Source organism: Camellia sinensis, chromosome 10 (assembly GCF_055761805.1).
Source record: "Camellia sinensis isolate YWXY chromosome 10, ASM5576180v1, whole genome shotgun sequence".
Classification (NCBI taxonomy): Eukaryota; Viridiplantae; Streptophyta; class Magnoliopsida; order Ericales; family Theaceae; genus Camellia; species Camellia sinensis.
Window position 1 is genome coordinate 78,773,423 of NC_138970.1, and position 21,652 is coordinate 78,795,074.

Genomic DNA, 21,652 nt, shown 5'->3' on the forward strand with positions numbered 1-21,652 from the left:
GGCTGACTAGGAAGAGCTTTAGGAATAGCATCCCAACAGGCCTGTGTATGTGCCTTATTTTTCTGGACAGTTTCTGTTAGAACAGGGTTCATACCCTTATCCCATCATCTTACAAAGAAAAATCTTTTAAGACGTGGGATCTTGTTCTGGTAATCACATTGAAAATCTTATTTTCATATCCAGGGAATTCCAAAGCGGATAATAAAATGGACTAATGATTTACTGATAGAAATGTCCTTGTTTACAGGTAAATGAGAGTAAGCAACATGCCAATCATTATATTCTTCTCTAACTATTACTGGCAAAATTTCAAACTGGAGCCCAAATTTATCCCACCAAAGAAGGAACCAATTTGGTAAATCGTTTTTGAGGACATCAAGGCATATACGGATGAACTAGTGGTTATTAATTTACTGGGAATCTACTGAGAATTTATTGAGAATATACTATGTAATTTACTCAGTAATTTAATGAGAATTTATTGATTAATTTACTTAGAATTTACTGATAATTTACTGAGTAATTTGCTAAGAATTTAATGGGAATTAACTGGGTAAATTACTAAGAATTTTATAGCGATCCCGGTTGTCCCTTTACAGTTCTGTTGTATTCCGGACTCGGTTCCGTGGAGTTGGTAGTTGTATCTATCTTGTTGTCATCCTTTTATTCCATTTGTTTGAGTTTTAGGATGTGTTGGGCATGTTTCGAACAGGTGGGTTGAACCTTGGTCTAAAACCTTGTTGCCAGGTTTTTGGTCGTTCCGCTCGAGCGGGCCTTGTTGCGCTCGAGCGGAGATTGCACACTCCCAATTTTTCGTGTCCCTGCAAAACCTCTGCAGGTGTGATTTTAACGCTCGAGCGGATGTACTTTATTCTTGTGTCTTGGCGCTCGAGCGGGCATTCTTGAGCTCGAGCGTACCTAGTTTTTTATTCTTGACGCTCGAGCGTTGTGTTCTCCGCTCGAGCGGGAATGTCGTATATCAGTTGGCAGCTGGGCATTTTAAAATCACTTTTTACATTCTCTCTCTCTCTCTTACTTTCTAAAAAGACATTTTGAGAGCTCCTCTCTCTAGAAACTCCCTTCTCTCTAGGGTTTGATCTAGTTAGAGTGTCTCACTATCCTCCGGCCTTTGTAAAATGTGTGTGGATTGTCGAGGGCTCCATTTTGATCCGTGGATCTTTGAGTTTGGAGCATTTTCGTTTTCTTCAACTTTCCCGTTTGAGCTCTAACTTCGAGGTAGGGATATCCTACTCCTTCTCATGAGTTTTGTCTTTGAATTTTAGCATTTTGATGAGTTAGGGGTTATTGGGTAATTTTGAGAAAGTTTGGGCCTTTGTGTAATTTTACAAAAAGTTGGGGCTTTGTTTATATAAAATTATATGCATGTTTGGCATAGAGAAATGTGATCAATATTGAATTATTGGTGAAAATGGAACCTTAGGGTTGTGATGTTAATTATGGGAAATACTTTAATTACATTGATAAATTAATTGGTATAATTAATTTGAAGAAAAGAGGAATTAAATTGAGAATGTTGGAATTGGATGTGTATGGGATTAAAGGGTGTAGTTAGATTCGTTCATCGCTCACCTAGTTGAAATGTTGATTATATATCCATTTGATGCATTTATTTTCAGTATAGAAATAACTACTTTGGGCTATCGGTAGAGGATAGTCTTGATTGTTGTAGACACTGCATGATGATTAGCTAAACTAAAACTAATCGATTGAGTATGCTATTGAATATAGCGATTGGAATAATACATTAATTCTATGTATTGATTGATTGTATATGATCTATGTTTATATACATGTGTTGTGTGGGAGGAGATAGGGGATGGACCTCTAAACCGGATTTTGTGTGACACTGATACAGCGCTACAATGTGTATCAAGTGTTGATTATGGAAGTGTTTGAATTGATTTGATATAGCACTAAAATGTATATCGTTATCAATTGTGAAGTCTAGAAGTGATTCTATGTTATGATGATACAGCACCGAAATGTGTATCTTTCGCAAAGTGTGGAAATGGTTTATGTGTTATTAATACAACATTACAATGTGTATCCCTCATGAATTTTGAAAGTGTTTTAAAGATGAGTCTAAATATCATTAAGTTATTTGGCTAGGTGTTGAGCCTTGTTTTCAAACTCAAAGTTGGAAAAGACATGGGAAATGAAATGTAATATGGACTTAATGTCATGAAATCGAAATGTGATATATGTGGATGTATCTGTGATGACCATCTATCAACTGCTAATCTTTTATTAATTGTTCATGGCTGGTTTAGTGTATTTCTACTGGGCTGTGGCTCACCCTTTATGGGACATCATTTTCAGGTACAGGTAGCATGCCACCTCCAAGGACATAGCTTGGGAGGCTAGAGGCAGACTGACTGCTTGTTATTTGCTTTCTTTTGATGTATTACATGTAAATTCAAGCCAAGGGCTTAATATGTATTGAGTTAGCACTCTTCTTTTGTAACCAAGTGTTAACTTGGAAAGCTAGAAGCCCGTAGGGCATTTGCTTTTGTTGTTAACATGTAATGCTTTTGTAAGAACTATTCAGATTAATGGAAAGATGGTTGGTTTCTTAATATCAATGCATGTCTAAAGAGATGGGTTTTATGTTATTATTTTGAGGGCGTTACAACTTGGTATCAGAGCGTACCGGGTTCGAATACTTTGGGTACGTGGGAAGTGATTAGTATCACAATGGGTTTGTCTCGCTTGTTAGAGACTTTGTGTGACATTATGTGTTTATGTGATAACATGTTTATGTGACTATTTGGGTATGGGATTTAGTTTCTAGGATGTTGATTGGATCCTTGGGTTTCTATAAGTCTTGTTGGAAAAGCACTTAATCAATGTTGTTTCTAACCGGAACTCTAGGAATGCCTCGGGACTATCATTATCCGGAAATGAAATTCGTAAGTACTTATGTGTTTATGTGCTTACATAGAGTGAATTACTGTTGTCCATGTATTAGGACGCGAGTGTTTAGTTTTGGCACATTTATGAATGTGCTAACGTTTTTCGTTACCTTTATTAGGATGTTAGGATGAGGACGTGGTAGACGTGGCAGGCGAGGTAGGCAGGAGATGCCTTTACCGGATGATATTCTGGCACAGCAGGAGGGGGTTGGCCAGGCCAATGTGGTCGAGCCAGCAGGTCAGGAGTCTATGGGCGCTTTAGCTCGAGGGATAGCTGATGCTTTGAGGGAGTCTGTGGGTATTTTCTGAGCTGAGAATCCGGTTCAGACTCCAGTTCAGGCCCAGGTTGTTGAGGCAGGGCCTTCCTTCTTGAAAAGGGAGTTCTTTCGGTCTAACCCAGACGAGTTTATTGGGGATCCAAAGGAGCCACTGAAGGCTGACGAGTGGTTAGAACAAATGAGTAAGACGTTTGAGATGCTTGGCATCGAGGACGGAGCGTTGAAAGTGACCTTGACATCCTTCCAGCTTAAAGGGGGTGCGGGTCAGTGGTGGAAATACATGAAGGGCCGTATTGTTGGCACGTGGGAGGCTTTTGTGGAGGCTTTTCAGGAGAAGTATTTATCTCCGGCAGTCAAGGAGAAGCTGAAAGACCAGTTCTGTCAGCTTTTGTAGTTGAGTTCTTCAGTAGCCGAGTATGAGGCTGCTTTCACTAGCTTGTCCAGGTTCGCACCTGAACTTGTGGCGTCCGAGGAACGCCGCTGTATTGAGTTCGAGAAGAGGTTGAGGCGCGGCCTCAAGATGAGGGTTGGAGGTTCGATGATCCCAGATTATGGGCGCTTGGTTGATGCAGCAGCCCATACGAAGATCATGATGCAGGAAGATGAGGGACAGAGAGGCTCCAAGAGGAGCCAGGATGGTCAGGGTGATGGCAGGAGACAGAGGGGTGCTAACCCTCAGCAGTCTCAGGGTGGTGTTGCTAGGTCGACCTTTCCAGTGCCGAGTGCAGGCTCAGGGAGAGGTAATCAGGGAGAGTTCACCTGTTACAAGTGTGGTCAGTTGGGCCACAAGGCTTCAGTTTGCCCACAGAGGGGAGGAGGTCAAAGAGCTGCTTCATCTTCAGCTAGACCACAGAGCCAAAGTCAGGGCAGGGGTTAGCCCTTGTCTTGTTATCAGTGTGGTAAGCCTGGGCACCTGAAGAGGTTTTGCCCACAGTTGAGTGCCACTTCGGGCGCGTCTGGTTCTAGGCAGACGCAGGGTTATCAGCCAGTTCAGTCTGTGCAGGCCTCGAGGGCCAATCAGGGAGCTTCATCGTCCCAGTCAGTGCAACAGTCGTATGCTCCGAGGGGTGAGCAGTTAGATCAGGGGCCTACAGGGCGTGTGTATGCTGTTACCGCGTAGGACCTAGTACCAGCTCCATCAGTAGTAAGAGGTACCTTTCTGTTTTGCAACTCGGTTGCTAGTGTATTGATTGATACGAGTGCATCTCATTCTTTTGTATCTGCTACATTTGCATCTGTTTTGGAATTGGAGTTGGCACAGTTAGCATCTCCTATTTGTGTAGTATCACCTGTTGGTGGTAAGTTGATCTTGAAACAAGGTGTTAGAGGTTGTGATACAGAGGTCGCCGACCATAGGCTTCCTTTACCTTTTGTTGTCATGCCCATGAAGGGTTTTGATGTTATTTTGGGTATGGACTGGCTATCGTCATACCAGGTTGTTATTGATTGCTACCGCCAGAGGGTCACAGTTTGTACCTTGAGCGGGGAGTGTTTCCATTTCTTGGGGGATCGGGTTGGTAGTGTGTTGCCACCGATGTATGATCCGCGAGGGCGGAATAAGCTTAGTGGTCTACTTGCTAGCTTTATGAGTGGTGAGTGTGATGAGACCCAGATTGTATTGCTGAGGGTGGTTTGCGGGTATTCGGATGTTTTTCCTGAGGATCTCGTTAGTTTGCCACCTCAACAGGAGATAGAGTTCTCTATTGATTTAGTGCCCGGCACAGTGCCGATTTCTATGACACCTTATCGTTTTGCCCCAGCCGAGTTGAGTGAGTTGAAGATTCAGCTCCAGGAATTGCTAGATAAGGGTTTTGTTCGTTCTAGTGTTTCACCGTGGGGAGCACCGGCCCTCTTTGCTAAAAAGAAATATGGTGCCTTGAGATTGTATATAGACTACCGAAAGTTGAATCGGGCTACGGTCAAGAATAAGTACCCTATGCCCCGTATAGATGATCTGTTTGACCAGTTGAAGGGTTCCCGTTGTTTCTCTAAGATAGACTTAAGATCGGGTTACCACCAGTTGAGGGTCAGGGAGGAGGATATTCCGAAGACGGCATTCCGTACACGGTATGGCCATTATGAGTTTCTGGTGATACCATTCGGGCTTACCAATGCACCGGCAGTCTTTATGGACTTGATGAACCAGATCTTCCAGGAATTCTTGGATCGATTTGTAGTCGTTTTCGTGGACGACATTCTTATCTATTCGCCTTCTGAGGAGGAGCACGAGGAACACTTGAGAGTGGTGCTTGAGTTGCTTAGAGCCCATAGGCTGTATGCCAAGTTTGGGAAATGTGAGTTCTGGCTAGGAGAGGTCAAATTCTTAGGCCATGTGGTATCCGGGGAAGGGGTGTCTGTTGATACATCCAAGGTAGAGGCAGTGCAAGATTGGGCACAGCCTAAGAGTGTGTTTGAGATCCGCAGTTTTCTAAGATTAGCTGGGTATTACCGTCGGTTTGCGAAAGATTTCTCCAGGCTAGCTTCGCCGTTGACTAGATTGACGCGAAAAGGGGTCAAGTTTGTGTGGAGTAAGACTTGCGAAAAGTCGTTCCAAGAATTGAAGGTTAGATTGACCACCGCTCCGGTCTTGATTATTCCGGAGAGAGGGTTAGGTTATGCAATTTATTGTGATGCCTCACGAGAGGGTTTGGGTTGTGTGTTGATGCAAGAGGGGAAAGTGGTAGCTTATGGCTCACATCAGTTGAGAATACACGAGAAGAATTACCCTACACACAACCTAGAGTTAGCAGCAGTGATCTTTGCCTTGAAGATTTGGAGGCACTACCTTTATGGTGAGAGGTTCGAGGTGTTCTCGGACCACAAGAGTTTGAAGTATCTGTTTACACAGAGAGACTTGAATTTGAGGCAGAAAAGATGGATGGAGTTCATTGAGGATTATGATTTTGAGTTGCACTATCACCCGGGGAAGGCCAATGTTATGGCCGATGCCCTTAATAGGAAGTCCATTAGTGATATAGCTTGTATAGCCATCCGGGAGTGGGAGATGTTGGGTGCACTTAGCGAGTTTGATTTGCTTCTGGGCGAATCTGTTAAGGCTGCGGCCTTGTTTTCTATTGTTGCGCAACTTACACTTGTGACCCAAGAGTTAGAGGCACAAAGAGGTGACCTTGAGGTAGAGTCCTTCTGAGAGAAGATCTCCAGTGGGAAAGTTGAGAAGGGTTTGACGGTGTATCCCGACCAGAGTGTGAGATACCGAGATTGTTTGTTTGTGCCGGAGTCTTGTCGAGGGGAAGTACTCCGAGAGTTCCATCATTCACGCCTTACAGTACATCCGGGAGGCACTAAGATGTATCGGGATTTGGGTCACCAGTTTTGGTGGCGGGGTATGAAGAGAGATGTGGCTGTTTTCGTATCGAAGTGCCTTACTTGCCATCAAGTGAAGGCCGAGCATCAGAGGCCAGCGGGTTTGTTGCAACCCTTGCCTATTGCCGAGTAGAAGTGGGAGCATGTCACTATGGACTTTGTTGTAGGTCTTTCGAGGACTCAGCGGGGTAGTGATGCCATTTGGGTGGTTGTAGACTGGTTGACTAAGTCGGCGCATTTCATTCTTATGCGCATGAGAGATTTGGTAGATCATCTCGCCGACTTGTATATTCGGGACATAGTGAGATTACACGGGGTCCCAGTGACGATCGTCTCAGATAGAGATCCTCGTTTTACTGCTAGGTTGTGGCAGAGTTTGCTGAGTGCCTTGGGCACTAAGTTGACCTTTAGTACGGCTTATCATCCTCAGACTGACGGGCAGTCCGAGCGTACTATTCAGATCCTTGAGGATATGCTTCGAGGTTGTGTCCTTGACATTAGTGGGACGTGGGAGAGGCACTTGCCCTTGGTGGAGCTTGCCTACAACAACAGTTTTCAGTCTAGCATCGGTATGGCAGCGTTTGAGGCCTTGTATGGCCGACCGTGTAGGTCTCCAGTGTGTTGGGCCGAGGTGGGTGATGCACCTTTGTTGGGTCCGGAGTTGGTTAAGGAGACGACGGAGAAAGTTGAGCTTATCCGTAGGCGGCTTGTTACAGCCCAGAGTCACCAAAAGAGTTATGCCGACCGTAGGAGGAGGCCTTTGGCGTTTGAGGTAGGTGATCATGTCTTCTTTAAAATATCACCTAGGAGAGGTTTGATGAGGTTTGGGAAGAGTGGGAAGTTATCCCCTCGGTTTATCGGTCCCTTTGAGATCCTTGAGAGGATTGGGGAGGTCGCTTATCGTTTAGCCTTACCACCGCAGTTGTCTGGAGTGCATGACGTGTTTCATGTGAGTATGCTTCGGAAATATGAGCTGGATCCATCCCATGTGTTAGATTGGACTGACTTAGAGGTTGATGAGGATGCCTCGTATGAGGAGAGACCGGTTCGGGTCTTGGATAGGCGGGATCAAGTCTTGCGAGGCAAGACCATTCCCTTGGTAAAAGTCTTGTGGAAACATCACAGAGTGGAGGAAGCCACATGGGAACGTGAGTTGGAGGTCCGAGAGAGATACCCGGATCTATTTATGGATGTTTGAGCATGTATTGTATATTTTGTTGTATTGTTGAACCTTAAGAATATTTAATATATCTTAGGTTGTAAAACATGATTTATGTTTTGATTTAAATGGAAGTATTTTGAAACTTGCCTCAAAATGGAAGTTTAATGTAACATTGCATATGTTGGATGTATTGTAGAAATGGAAATATATCATGAATACTGAATATGATATAGAATTGTGGAATGTAGTATTGAAATTTGTGGAATTTCACGGAATGCATAACTATAATGCATGTTGTGAAAAATGTTGTAAACTGCCTCTTGAAAAGAGATGAGATGACCGGTAATGGGTCGAGTTGTTAAAATTCGCATTGTGATAATGTTGGGGATTGAGAAAATCTTGTTTTTGAAAAACTTACATTTAATTTTGGGGACGAAATTCTTTAAGGGGGGAGGTTATAGCGATCTCGGTTGTCCCTTTACTGTTCTGTTGTATTCCGGACTCGGTTCCGTGGAGTTGGCAGTTATATCTATCTTGTTGTCGTCCTTTTATTCCATTTGTTTGAGTTTTAGGATGTGTTGGGCATGTTTCGAACAGGTGGGTTGAACCTTGGTCTAAAATCTTGTTGCCAGGTTTTTGGTCGTTCAGCTCGAGCGGGCCTTGTTGCGCTCGAGCGGAGATTGCACACTCCCAGTTTTTCGTATCCCTGCAAAACTTCTGCAGGCGTGATTTTTACGCTCGAGCGGATTTCTTTACGCTAGAGCGGTCACGCTCGAGCAGGTACTCTGGCGCTCAAGCGAGTAGTACTTTTTGGTGTAAGTTCTGGGAGGGGGAAATCCACACTCGAGCGGACTGGTTTTCGCGCTCGAGCGGATGTATTTTATTCTTGTGTCTTGGTGCTCTAGCGGGCCTTCTTGAGCTCGAGCGTTGTGTTCTCCGCTCGAACGGAAATGTCATATATCAGTTGGCAGCTGGGCATTTTAAAATCACTTTTTACATTCTCTCTCTCTCTCTCTCTTACTTTCCAAAAAGACATTTTGAGAGCTCCTTTCTCTAGAAACTCCCTTCTCTCTAGGGTTTGATCTAGTTAGAGTGTCTCACTATCCTCTGGCCTTTGTAAAAAGTGTGTGGATCGTCGAGGTCTCCATTTTGATCCGTGGATCTTTGAGTTTGGGGATTTTGGTTTTCTTCAACTTTCCCGTTTGAGCTCTAACTTCGAGGTAGGGATATCCTACTCCTTCTCATGAGTTTTGTCTTTGAATTTTAGCATTTTGATGAGTTGGGGTTGTTGGGTAATTTTGAAAAAGTTTGGGCCTTTGTGTAATTTTACAAAAAGTTGGGGTTTTGTTTATATAAACTTATATGCATGTTTGGCATAGAGAAATGTGATCAATATTGAATTATTGGTGAAAATGGAACCTTAGGGTTGTGATGTTAATTATGGGAAATACTCTAATTACATTGATAAATTAATTGGTATAATTAATTTGAAGAAAAGAGGAATTAAATTGAGAATGTTGGAATTGGATGTGTATGGGATTAAAGGGTGTAGTTAGATTCGTTCATCGCTCACCTAGTTGAAATGTTGATTATATATTCATTTGATGCATTTATTTTCAGTATAGAAATAACTACTTTGGGCTATCGGTAGAGGATAGTCTTGATTGTTGTAGACACTGCATGATGATTAGGTAAACTAAAACTAATCGATTGAGTATGCTATTGAATATAGCGATTGGAATAATACATTAATTCTATGTATTGATTGATTGTATATGATCTATGTTTATATACATGTGTTGTGTGGGAGGAGATAGGGGATGTACTCCACGGTTTAGGGGAAGATAGGGGATGGACCTCTAAACCGGATTTTGTGTGACACTGATACAGCGCTACAATGTGTATCAAGTGTTGATTATGGAAGTGTTTGAATTGATTTGATATAGCACTAAAATGTACATCGTTATCAATTGTGAAGTATGGAAGTGATTCTATGTTATGATGATACAGCACCGAAATGTGTATCTTTCGCAAAGTGTAGGAATGGTTTGTGTTATTGATACAGCATTAAAATGTGTATCCCTCATGAATTTTGAAAGTGTTTTAAAGATGAGTCTAAATCTCATTAAGTTATTTGGCTAGGTGTTGAGCCTTGTTTTCAAACTCAAAGTTGGAAAAGACATGGGAAATGAAATGTAATATGGACTTAATGTCATGAAATCGAAATGTGATATATGTGGATGTATCTATGATGACCATCTATCAACTGCTAATCTTTTAGTCATTATTCATGGCTGGTTTAGTGTATTTCTACTGGGCTGTGGCTCACCCTTTATGGGACATCATTTTATTTAAGTCAAAAAGTCACTATCTTATTTAAGTCCCCTCATCTCAAAAAGTCAAAAAGTCACTATCTTATTTAAGTCCCCTCATCTCATTTAAATCACATCATCTCTCTACCATATCACTTCAAACCCAACCCATATTTCACGTTTTTTCGTGAAAAGTCAAAAAGTGCACTTATTTAGATCATCACAAATAACCCCTTACTAAGTGATTTACTGAGAATTTTCTGAGGAAATTATTGTGGATTTACTGGGAATTTACTGAGAATTTATTGGGAATTTAATAAAAATTTCCTTGGAATTTACTGAGAATTTTAATAAGAGTTTACTTAGAAATTACTAAGTAATTTACTTAGAATTTACTGAGAATTTGCCCAGAATTTATTGGGAATTTACTAAGTAATTTTCTCTGAATTTACTGAGTAACTTATTGAGTAATTTAAAATTATGTTTTAAATATTCTCAATGATTGTTTATTGTTTTTATTTTTTTGGTATAAATTTTGTCTTTATTTATTTATTTCTTTGTTTTGGCAATAAATTTTGGAATTGTTTATGAATTTTGAATTTGTGTCATAGAATGAAAAAAATGAATTTGTGTCATAGAATTTTGAATTTTGAATTTGCTCCAGATTTGTAACTGATACCAACTCACTACTTTGATATGATACTTGTTGAATTAATAAACATTATATTATGATATGAATGGAATTATCTGACATACTTTGTCCAACTAGGTGAAAGAAAATATTAGTCTTATTTTTCTCTTTTACACGAAGACATTAATATATTTAAGTAATGTTTTAAAATTATGAAATAATTTTCTTTGGTCCATAATTGTTTCTAAACCATCATCTAGAAGAAAAAGAAAAAAGAATTGGATCCAGTCATTCTCAAGCTAAAGTATGTTTTAATATTATGTATTAAATAATGTATTTAAGTAATGTTTTAAAATTATGTTTTAAATATTCTCAATGATTGTTTATTGTTTTTATTTTTTTATTTTTGGTATAAATTCTGTTTTTATTTATTTATTTATTTATTTATTTATTTTGGGAATAAATTTTGTAATTGTTTAAGAATTTTGAATTTGTGTCGTAGAATGAAAAAATGAAAATTTTGCTTTATTAATCTTGTAATTGGAATTGTTTTAGTTTTCAAATATCACTTAGATTACGTTTTAAGTAAAATAATTTCGAAATTAAATACTTGATTGTAGTTGGCAAATCGTGGTGATTTCATTCTTTCTTTTTTCTTCTTTTTTTTTCTTTATTTTTTTTTCCCAGTGAAACTGTCAAAATTGTTAGCATCAGCTGATAAGTCTGTGGCTGTCAAGAAGAAATGGGGTCACCCAGTATACATCGTTGACTATGACAGAAAAACTTCTTCTAGCCTAAGTGACTGGCTCCATCTTCTTGCCTCTATATTCACAATTATTAGGTTTGCATCATACATGAAGTCACTTATGCCAACCAAGCCTAAGGAGGAGCTCAGAACTTCGCTAAATGGTCTTACAGCTGCCATCAAAAGCTTGAAGACGGACACGGCAAGTGACATGAAGGTGATAGAGAGCAATTTGGAGACAATAAAGAACGATATCAGGGAGGTCAAAGAGAAAAAGTGTACATTCAAGTTTTGGTAGAGACAACTCTATTGAGATTTCCATGGAGGCAAACATTTAGAAAATTGGCTAAGGCTAAAAACAAAAAATAGAAATAAATATAGATCATAGAAGGTGGATTGACCTCTTTAAGATTCACATTGAATGTGAATTCATCATAATTGATTTTAATTTTGTTGCTTCTGATGTAGAAGCTACTGTTGTGATGGGTGCTTCTTCTGCCATTAGTTTTATGTGACCATAGATGGATAGTTTAAATATTATATAATTGTATTACATTAATGTATTAACTTGGCTCTGACACCAATATAAGGTGCTCGATATACAGGAATAAGGCTAAGCACGTCTGTCAACGGTTTACTAGGACATAGACCTAAATGCAATCTCTGCAAAGATGGTCTTTAAACCTAAACGCGACTTGGGTGACGTCCCACTTAACCTTTCTCTGTTCTACCCTTATTCAGCACAAACCAAGGAATATAAATCAACATAATACAAGTATCTAACAAACAAATTATAACATATATGGTCTCATGATTTACTGTTGAGGTGGAGGCCTAACGGCGGCTGCCCACACACAAATATGTTCTTGGATTTGTTGTTGTATTCTATGAATCTACTGATCACAGAATTCTAACTGTTAAGTAGCCCAAGGCTGGAGATACAGTTCTTGAATAACAGTTAAATAATGATTACGACTAGTAATATAAAAATCTAAAACATGTAAAACATCAACAAGTAAATTCACAGAGGGCATACATTAAGAAATACTTACAAACATTTATGTCTTCAAAACAGCATAAGTCTTCAACACTTAGGCCTCATTTGGCAACCGAACTTTTTAGCCAAAAAGTCAAAAAGTTACTTAATTAGCCAAAAAGCCAACAATCCATACCAAAAAGTCAAAAATTCTGTTTTCTCTCTACTTTTTGCACATCTTTTCGTAAAAAGTCAAAAAGTCATCCCAAGCATACTAGTTTTTTTTAGCTCATGTTTTAACCAAATAGTCAAAAAGTTATTAAATTAGCCTGTTCCCAAATGAGGCCTTAATTTATATATAGAAGAAATTTTATTACAAGAGAGAGCTTACACGGAGAGAGAGTGGGGAAAACCAAATTAAAAGATATTCTGTCTCAACAAGAGTGAGGTCTTTTTCTTTTACAGACAAAGGAAATAAAGATAAAAGATAAGGTGAGGACAGGTGGCGTGTCGTTGATGGGGGAGTCGATCGTCCTTATCCTCTAGCCGAGTGGGAATCTTCAGCATCTTTATCTTCTTTGGACGGATATGAGATTTTTATTTCTCTTTTCTAGATGGCAGACAAAGAATCTACCTTTGCCGAATGGAGTTTTGTGGGATGAAAGGAATTTTTTTTTGGAAATCAAGTGGATTTTGAAAATGCATTGGGCATATTACATATGTATTGCATCATGATCATTTATGGTGGTAGAGCATATTTAGTTTTTGAAATATTCTCTACTGGGCTTTATACTCAACCTACGTGGCTGAAAATATTTTTCAAGTGACAGTGTTGTTTGTGGATGTAGATGTCAGCTGTTGAAGTTGTGTCTGGAGCCGAGTAGGGTGGTTCCATTGTTTGTAGACCTTGGGCCATTTGTCTTTTTTATTAAGGCGCTTGTCATTCTTGTAAGGGTTACACCATTGTTTATGATATAAGCCTTTGGGCATCTCAATTTGATATATATATATATATAACATCTGTTGTGTGTTGTAGTCAAAGAGCATCCATTCCATGTAGATGTTGTTGTAGGGTGTATGTAATCGGATAAACACGTGTTACTATTGTATCAATTTGCATGAGAGGTATTATTTTATTCTATCTGATTGTCATCTTTTACTTATTGGTTTTGGATTTATTTACGTGGGTCGGATAGGCATCTCAATTTGATATATATATAACATTTGTTGTATGTTGTAATCAAAGAGCATTCATTCCATGTGGATGTGACTGTATGGTGTATGTAATCGAATAAACAGATGAATTGTGTGATACTATTGTATCCATTTGCATGAGAGTTATTATTTTATTCTATCTAATTGTCATCTTTTACTTATTGGTTTTGGGTTTATTCACGTGGGTCAGACTCTGCAAATCTAGGGCATGAAAATACTTGATGCTTGCTACTAAACTGTCAATAAAAGTTGAGAATTAGTGATTTTTTTTTGTGGCGATTTCTTTAACTTGTCGCTAAAACTTTTAATTAGTAACATTTTTTGTGAAAATTTTTAAACTGTTGCTGAAATTAATAACTAGTGACTTTTTAATAGTGTTCGATGAAAAAGGCCATTAACACTCACAGGATTTATTAGACAATAAGTGCAATCCCCCTAAATTTTGCCCAGGAAAATAACTGAAACAACATAGGCTTTAGGGTGCTATAGTTATTTTACATTTATAATTAATGAAGTTAACAACTACACTTGATCCAGAATCATATAAGAACTTTCTCATCATCATATTTAACCCATAGAGAAATAAAATAGTCCAACCTTAAACTATAAAATATATATATATATATATATATGTATATAATAATTTTGCCTTTGACTTAAAATACCACATGATATTGCTTCTGTTTGACAAGTGGGTTGGAGGTGAGTTAAGACTAAAAAAATAAACAATATATATATATATATATAATAAGTTAAATAAGTTAATAAATCAAAATGTTAAATTCAAATCATAATTATTTCACTTTTTTTCTAAAAAAAAAAAAATTCAAAAAACTAAAAAATTGTTCTCAAATGAAACTAATTTATCAAAAAAAAAAATCGTATTCTTTCCAAACCAACCCAATATATGGGATCAACGGGCGCCATGAACCACCATCAATCTTGCAGATTGCAACATTTAAACCATCAACTTTCACAAAATCCAAGAGAGTAAGGCCACACATGCATTGATCACGTCTATTTATTTGAGTATAAAATCCAATGCTCACATAGGCCCTTACGCCACTACCATTAAAGCCAAGTATTTTTTTTAAGTATAAAATCAACAGTAATGTTAGGTATCATCAAAAATCTTTCATAAAAATAATTATGAAAGTTTTGTGACCATTGGATTACACTTAGAATAAAGCACCACACACTAATCAAGGTAATCCAAAGATCATAAATATTTCATGATCATTTTCATGAAAAAAATTTCATGATCCCTAACTTTTCTCTAAAATCAAATGAACTTTTGTGACATAATTAGGCAATCCAACCACAGTCCCAAGCTCCAATGGATTCTCAGAATCATCATCTTCATTTCGTTTTAGTACCTCTAATGTCCCCAGGCCACATCATCCCCATGATTGACATGGCTAAGTTATTGGCACAACATGGCGTGACCGTTATTGTTGTCACCACCCCTCTCGATGCTTCTAGATTTAACCCAATCATCAACCGTGTGATTGAATCCGGACTCCCCCTCCGCCTTGTCCCTCTCCGGTTCCCGTCCGTGGAGGCTGGCCTACCGGAGGGGTGCGAAACACTCGGTGAGTCGACACTGTCCCCTCTCCAGACCTAGTGAAAAATTTCTTCGTCGCCGTTGGCATGTTGCAAGAAACATTCGAGAAGTCGTTTGAAGCGCTCCAACCGTGTCCTAGTTGCATAATAGGCGACAAATATATTGCATGGGCAGCTGACACTGCTCGCAAGTTACATATTCCGAGAATTAATTTTGATGGAATGAACTGCTTCACTCTCTTATGCTCACACAATTTACATGTTTCCAAAGTTCATGAGAGTGTGTCCGAGTCAGAGCCGTTCGAGCTGCCTGGTTTGCCTGATAGAATTGAGCTAACTAGATCTCAATTGCCTACAATATTCCAAAATCTAGATTCATCAGAACTGCGAGATTTTCGGGAACTACTACAAGCTGCTGATGCTGAAGCATTCGGGGTTGTTATTAACAGTTTCGAAGAGCTGGAACCTAGATATGTAGAAGGGTATCGAAAGGTGAAAGGAGATAAAGTTTGGTGCATTGGGCCACTATCGTTGTGCAACAAAAACAACTTGGACAAGGCTCAGAGAGGAAACAAGGCTGTGATTGACGAAAACCAGTGTTTGAAGTGGCTCGATGAACAAGAGCCAGGCTCTGTTGTCTACGCATGCCTTGGAAGCCTTAGTCGCCTCACAGCTCCTCAGTTAATCAAGCTCGGTTTAGTCTTGGAAGCGTCAAAACGGCCGTTTGTTTGGGTTATAAGAGACAAAAGCAGGGCATCCGAGATAGGGAGGTGGGTGGAAGAAGATGGATTCGAGGAAAGAACAAAAGGGAGAGGACTTGTAATCAGAGGCTGGGCACCACAAGTACTCGTATTGTCACACCGGGCTGTGGGAGCGTTTTTGACACACTGCGGCTGGAATTCAACCTTGGAAGGAGTGTGTGCTGGAGTGCCAATGATAACTTGGCCAATGTTCAAGGAGCAATTTTTGAATGAGAAATTGGTTGTGCGGGTTTTAGAGACAGGAGTGAGTGTCGGTGCTCAGGGTGGTGGGAACATTTTTGGGGATGACGAGTGTGGGGAATTGGTGGAAAGAGAGGCAGTTAGGGAAGCTGTGGAGAGAGTAATGGGTGAACGAATAGAAGGGGAAGAGAGAAGGAGAAGGGCATGAGTACTTGAGGAGATGGCAAAGAAAGCAATGAAAGAAGAGGGTTCTTCATACTTGAATATAAAATTGTTGATTCATGATGTCATGAAACAAGTTAATCACAAGGATTCAACAGAATAACATAATGGGTCATTATGAAGTTGGTGCCAAGTAACTATATGAGATAAGCAAGATTAATACGTTGATAACCTTCATTGTCTAGTATATATTTAATAATATTGGCATGGGCATCGTGCTTAGCACGATTCTCAATGTCCATGGAAAAAGGGGGGGGAAATTGCTAATTAATTGACACATCAATTGTTCGCTATTTGTGTTGATATATGTGTTTCAATTCATTACATCATGACTAAAGCTAACTTTGGTTGGTTAATCCAATCAATTCATCGATGTTAAGAACACAATGAGATGGCAGTGAGGAGCATGATAATGGCATAGTACTGTGGAATCATTGAAATCTCAAAAAACAGTTACAAAAATTAGAAAGTAGATGACTCGCCCACAAAAGAAGCAATGAGATGGCAGTGAGGAGCATGATGATGACATAGTACTGTGGAATCATTGAAATCTCAAAATCAAACAGTTACAAAAATTAAAAAGTAGATGATTCGCCCACAAAAGAAGCAAGCAAGCAACGGATAGCAGGGACCCAAAAACTAACAAGTATTTTAAAATCAAATTCAAAATATTAGCATCCAGGAGTATACTTGTTGAATGACTTTTCCCTTTATAAGATTCAAAAGTTATGCACATTTCCACCATAAAGGAACGAAAATGAAGATTAAAGGTGCCCCTAAGCATACATTGGACAAGCCTGCAACTGATCATATTAACACTTCATTTTTCAAGAGACCTGCAAATCTTTCTTCAATAAGTTGACAATATATCTTCAGGCATTGGAAAAAGGTTGTAACACCTAAAACCCCCCAGTAAACCAATAAAATAATGAGAAAAAACAATTTCACAGCTAGTTGAGTTGCCGTGCAGTAGAGAATCTGATTTCTTAAATGTTCAAGGAAATGAAAGGCTAGACTTAAATTCATCTAAAATTAGAAGAATTTAGAGGTAACATGTAACATATAAAGGTAAAAGTATGAGATAAATAATGACTGCTACAACAATTTGGGTAAACATCGAAAAGATTTACAACTGCAGAGACAAGATTATGATTCAATTTGGTGTAGACTCAAGACAACCAAATACTAATGGGAGATTAGGCTCATAAGCATCATTATAGCCCCACATTGAATGATCTTTTGGACTTTGATAAATTCCCTTGCAGAAGTATAAAAAAGGCCTTAAATAGGATTAAATGATGCGTATTAGTGACAAGCTCTCTTTTTTCATAACTTCATGAGTAAAAAACAGAAATTTCTCATTTGGTGTTGCGGTGTCAAAGTTCAACCCACACAAGACCAATTGAGGAGGGAGAAGCAGTGAGTTCTCAATGAGCATAAGTAAAGGAATTTGATGATAGTACATAATTTAAAATGTCAAAGATAAACATAAATATGCTTAAGTTCATATAAACAATGCAATGTTCCTGTTAGTGTATAATTGTATAGCTTTAATTATTGTTGTATAGCTTTAATTATTATAATTGTATAGCTTTAATTATTACTTAGCTTTAGCTTTAGCTTTAATTATACATCTTCAATTATACATTATTCTTTATGTTTTTGCTTTCGGTGTGCATCAAGCACCCAATGCACTATAATTCTCTCTATAAAAGAGAGTGTAGCATTCTCTTTGGATTCACACATCAATAGACAGACAATATTGTCACTCTCTCTCTCTATATTATTTCATGGTCATTGTCTCTCTCTCTCTCTCTATATATTATTTCATGGTATCAGAGCCCAGTGATACAATTCTAGCATTCTTCAATTTTGGTGCCTAGTCCCGTACACAGTGGAACTACACCAAACAGCTCGGAATCTCCTTACGATTCCAACGGCACCAAGCCCGTCACCAGAAACTCTCCCACGCGCCCTCACGCGCCGCCTATTTGCTCGGCGCGTCTCTGCTTCCGTTGCCACGCTCACACGCGCCTTCACGCGCCTTCCACTCTGCCCTATTGTGCGCCGCACCTGCTACCGTGCACCCGCGTGCGCCGTTTGTCTACCGTGAGCCGCGCGTACGCCGTTCCGCTATTGTGCACCCGCATGCGCCGTTCCGCTATTGTACACCCGCGTGCGCCATTCTGCTAATCTACACCGCATGCGCCGTTCCGCTATTGTACACCCGCGTGCGCCATTCTGCTAATCTACACCGCACGCCGTCTCTGCTATCGTGCGCCGCACGTCCTCTCTGCTAACGTGCACCGCTGACATCATTTTCCACCCTGCTGACATCATCTCTACACAGCCCATCTTTCCTAGCTATTTTCGGCCTTCCGGACTCACTGGTATACTCTGTTTTACCTAATTTTGCTCCTACAGATCTATTCCTATCAATTTAGCCCTACTCAACTATTACTATGGATCGTCTTGATGCCTCCCATCCCATTTCTGTTATTTTGAATGGTTCCAACTATGTTCTATGGGCCCAAGCCATGTCTTCCTTCCTCAAAGAAAAGAAGCTTTGGTGAATTATCACCGGGGACATAACCCAACCGATGAAAGACACTACTGAAACCACTGTTTCTCCTGCTACTCCTACATATGAAGATCGTATTGAGGAATGGGACAGTAAGAATTACCAAATCATTACCTGGTTTCGAAATACTTCTGTTACGTCTATCAGTCTTCAGTTTGGTCGCTTTCAGCTTGACTCTGTAACAACTCCTGCAAAAGACATCTGGGATTTTTTGAAAGAACGATACCAGACTACTGGCCTTGCTCATCAATATCAACTTCAGAACCAACTTCACCGCATGCGCCAAGAATCCACTCAGTCCATTAATGACTTCCTTTCTCAAATGTACTCTGTTTGGGATCAGCTTGCTCTTTCAGAACCAACTTGGTATAACAACGAAGATGCTGTTTTATTTACTATCTATCGCAACCAGCAAAGGTTGGTGCACTTTCTCATGGCTCTTACTTCCTCCTTTGAGCCCGTACGTGCCTCTCTGCTTCATCGCCATCCATTGCCCACTCTTGAACAAGCAATTTCTGAGTTGCTATCAGAGGAGACTCGTCTCGGTACTCTTCAAACTCATCATGTGGACTCTGTTCTTGCCACTCCTCCATCCCGGCCATCATTTACCCAGCGGACCATTGCTTGCCTCTATTGTCAGAATCGGGGCCTTCCTTCAACCCATCTCCTGGTCAATTGCCCCGTCAGATCCTGCCGCTACTGCAACAAACTTGGTCCTGGTCATCTGCAACAAGATTGTTTTCGCAATCCATCCCGATCATCCTCCAATAGCCACTCCTCTCGCGGTGGCTCTTTCCGGGGAAGCTTTCATCGTTCCGGAAATCAGTCTCATCACGCTACTACTGCTGCTTCCGGGAATCAGTCTCATCACACTGCTGCTGCTGCTTCCGGGAATCAGTCTCATCACACTGATACTGCCGCCTCTGCGGGGTTCTCTGAGTCACCTGCTCCGTCTATCCCACGCTTTTCTCCGACGGATGTCGAGGCCATGCTCAAACAACTTCTCTCCCCATCTGGTACACCTCCTCCTACTGCTTTGTCTGTAATCCCAGGTAACTCTTCTTGGTATTTTGACTCTGCCTGTTGTAATCATATGACCTCTAGTTCTACTATCTTTTCTTCCTTATCTTCACCTCCTCTTATTCCCTCAATACATACTGCTGATGGTTCCCTCATGTTTGTCCGTCATGTTGGTACTGTTTCCACCTCTTCTTTATCTATACCTCAAGTTTATCATATCCCTGCTCTTACCTTAAACCTTATTTCCATTGGTCAATTATGTGAACTTGGTCTCACTGTCACATTTTCTGCTACTGATTGTTTGGTACAGGACCCTCAGACGGGGCAGACTATTGGGATCGGCCGTAAGCATGGACGTCTCTATGAACTCATTTACCTTCATGTTCCTGCCTCTCCTCAGATCGCTGCTCCTACATCTACTTCCTCATTATCTCCCTTTCATCTTTGGCATTGTCGCTTATTACATATTTCTGTTAATCGCTTAAAGTCTTCGGTTTCTAGTGGACAGTTGGGTCATGTACTTCCCGATAATTTCGATTGTATACCCTGTCAACTTGCCAAACAACCTGCTTTATCATTTAATAAAAGTACTTCTGTTTCCCTTGCACCTTTTGATCTTATACATTCGGATATCTGGGGGCCCTCCCCTACTACTACTATGGGGGATCCCGCTATTTTGTTGTTTTTATTGATGATTTTTCCCGGTTTACTTGGCTTTTTCTCATGAAAAATAGGTCTGAACTTAAACACATTTATTATAGATTTGCCCAAATGGTCCACACACAATTCTCCAAAGTCATCAAAATTTTTCGCTCTGACAATGCTATGGAATATCGGGATTCAGATTTTCTTTCCTTTCTTCAGCATCATGGTACACTGCCTCATCGTTCTTGTGCTGGCACGTCCCAGCAAAATGGCCGCGCTGAACGGAAACATAGGCATATTCTTGAGACTACTCGTGCTCTCCTTCTCTCTTCTTCCTGCCCTGAAAACTTTTGGGGGGAAGCTGCCCTCACTGCTGTTTACACTATCAACTGTGCTCCTACCCCTGTGCTCCATAATCAAACTCCCTTTGAACGTCTGCATGGCACTCCCCCTCCTTACGCCAATCTCCGGGTTTTTGGCTCTGCCTGCTTTGTTCTACTTCAATCCCATGAACACACCAAACTTGAACCTCGTTCTCGTCTTTGTTGCTTTCTTGGGTATGGAATTGAACATAAAGGCTTTCGCTGTTGGGATCCTCTCTCTAAACGTCTTCGTATCTCCCGCCATGTCGTTTTCTGGGAGCACCAAATGTTTTCCTCGTTATCCTCCTTTCACTTACCCGCACTTTCCACTACTGTACTGTTTACTAATCCTTCCATAAATCTTTTCTCTGATGATTTTGATACAGGTTCCTCCTTCATTGAGACGCCCTTGCTCACTCCTGATCCTGTTCAGCCTGCTCTCCCTGAAGGTCTACCTCCTATTGCCACACCTCCTTCTCCACCGGTTCTTCCTCCCACTGATCCTCCTACGGGTCGACCACGCCGGGTAACTCAACCTCCTATCCATCTTCGTGATTATATTGTTGGATCTGCTGCCTTCTCTACTTATGAACCTACCTCCTATCGTGAGGCTTGTACTAATCCTCTTTGGCAGCAAGCTATGACTGATGAACTCCAAGCCTTGGACAAAGCTCATACTTGGGATCTTGTTGATCTTCCTCCTGGCAAGACTGTGATTGGCTGCAAATGGGTTTACAAAATC

General features: G+C 40.2%; 1 pseudogene; it reads left to right on the plus strand.

Annotated features, from left to right (window-relative positions):
- The first annotated feature begins 14,912 nt into the window (after positions 1 to 14,912).
- LOC114296907 (UDP-glycosyltransferase 73C4 pseudogene) lies at positions 14,913 to 16,405 on the plus strand (annotated as a pseudogene).
- Positions 16,406 to 21,652: the final 5,247 nt, after the last annotated feature.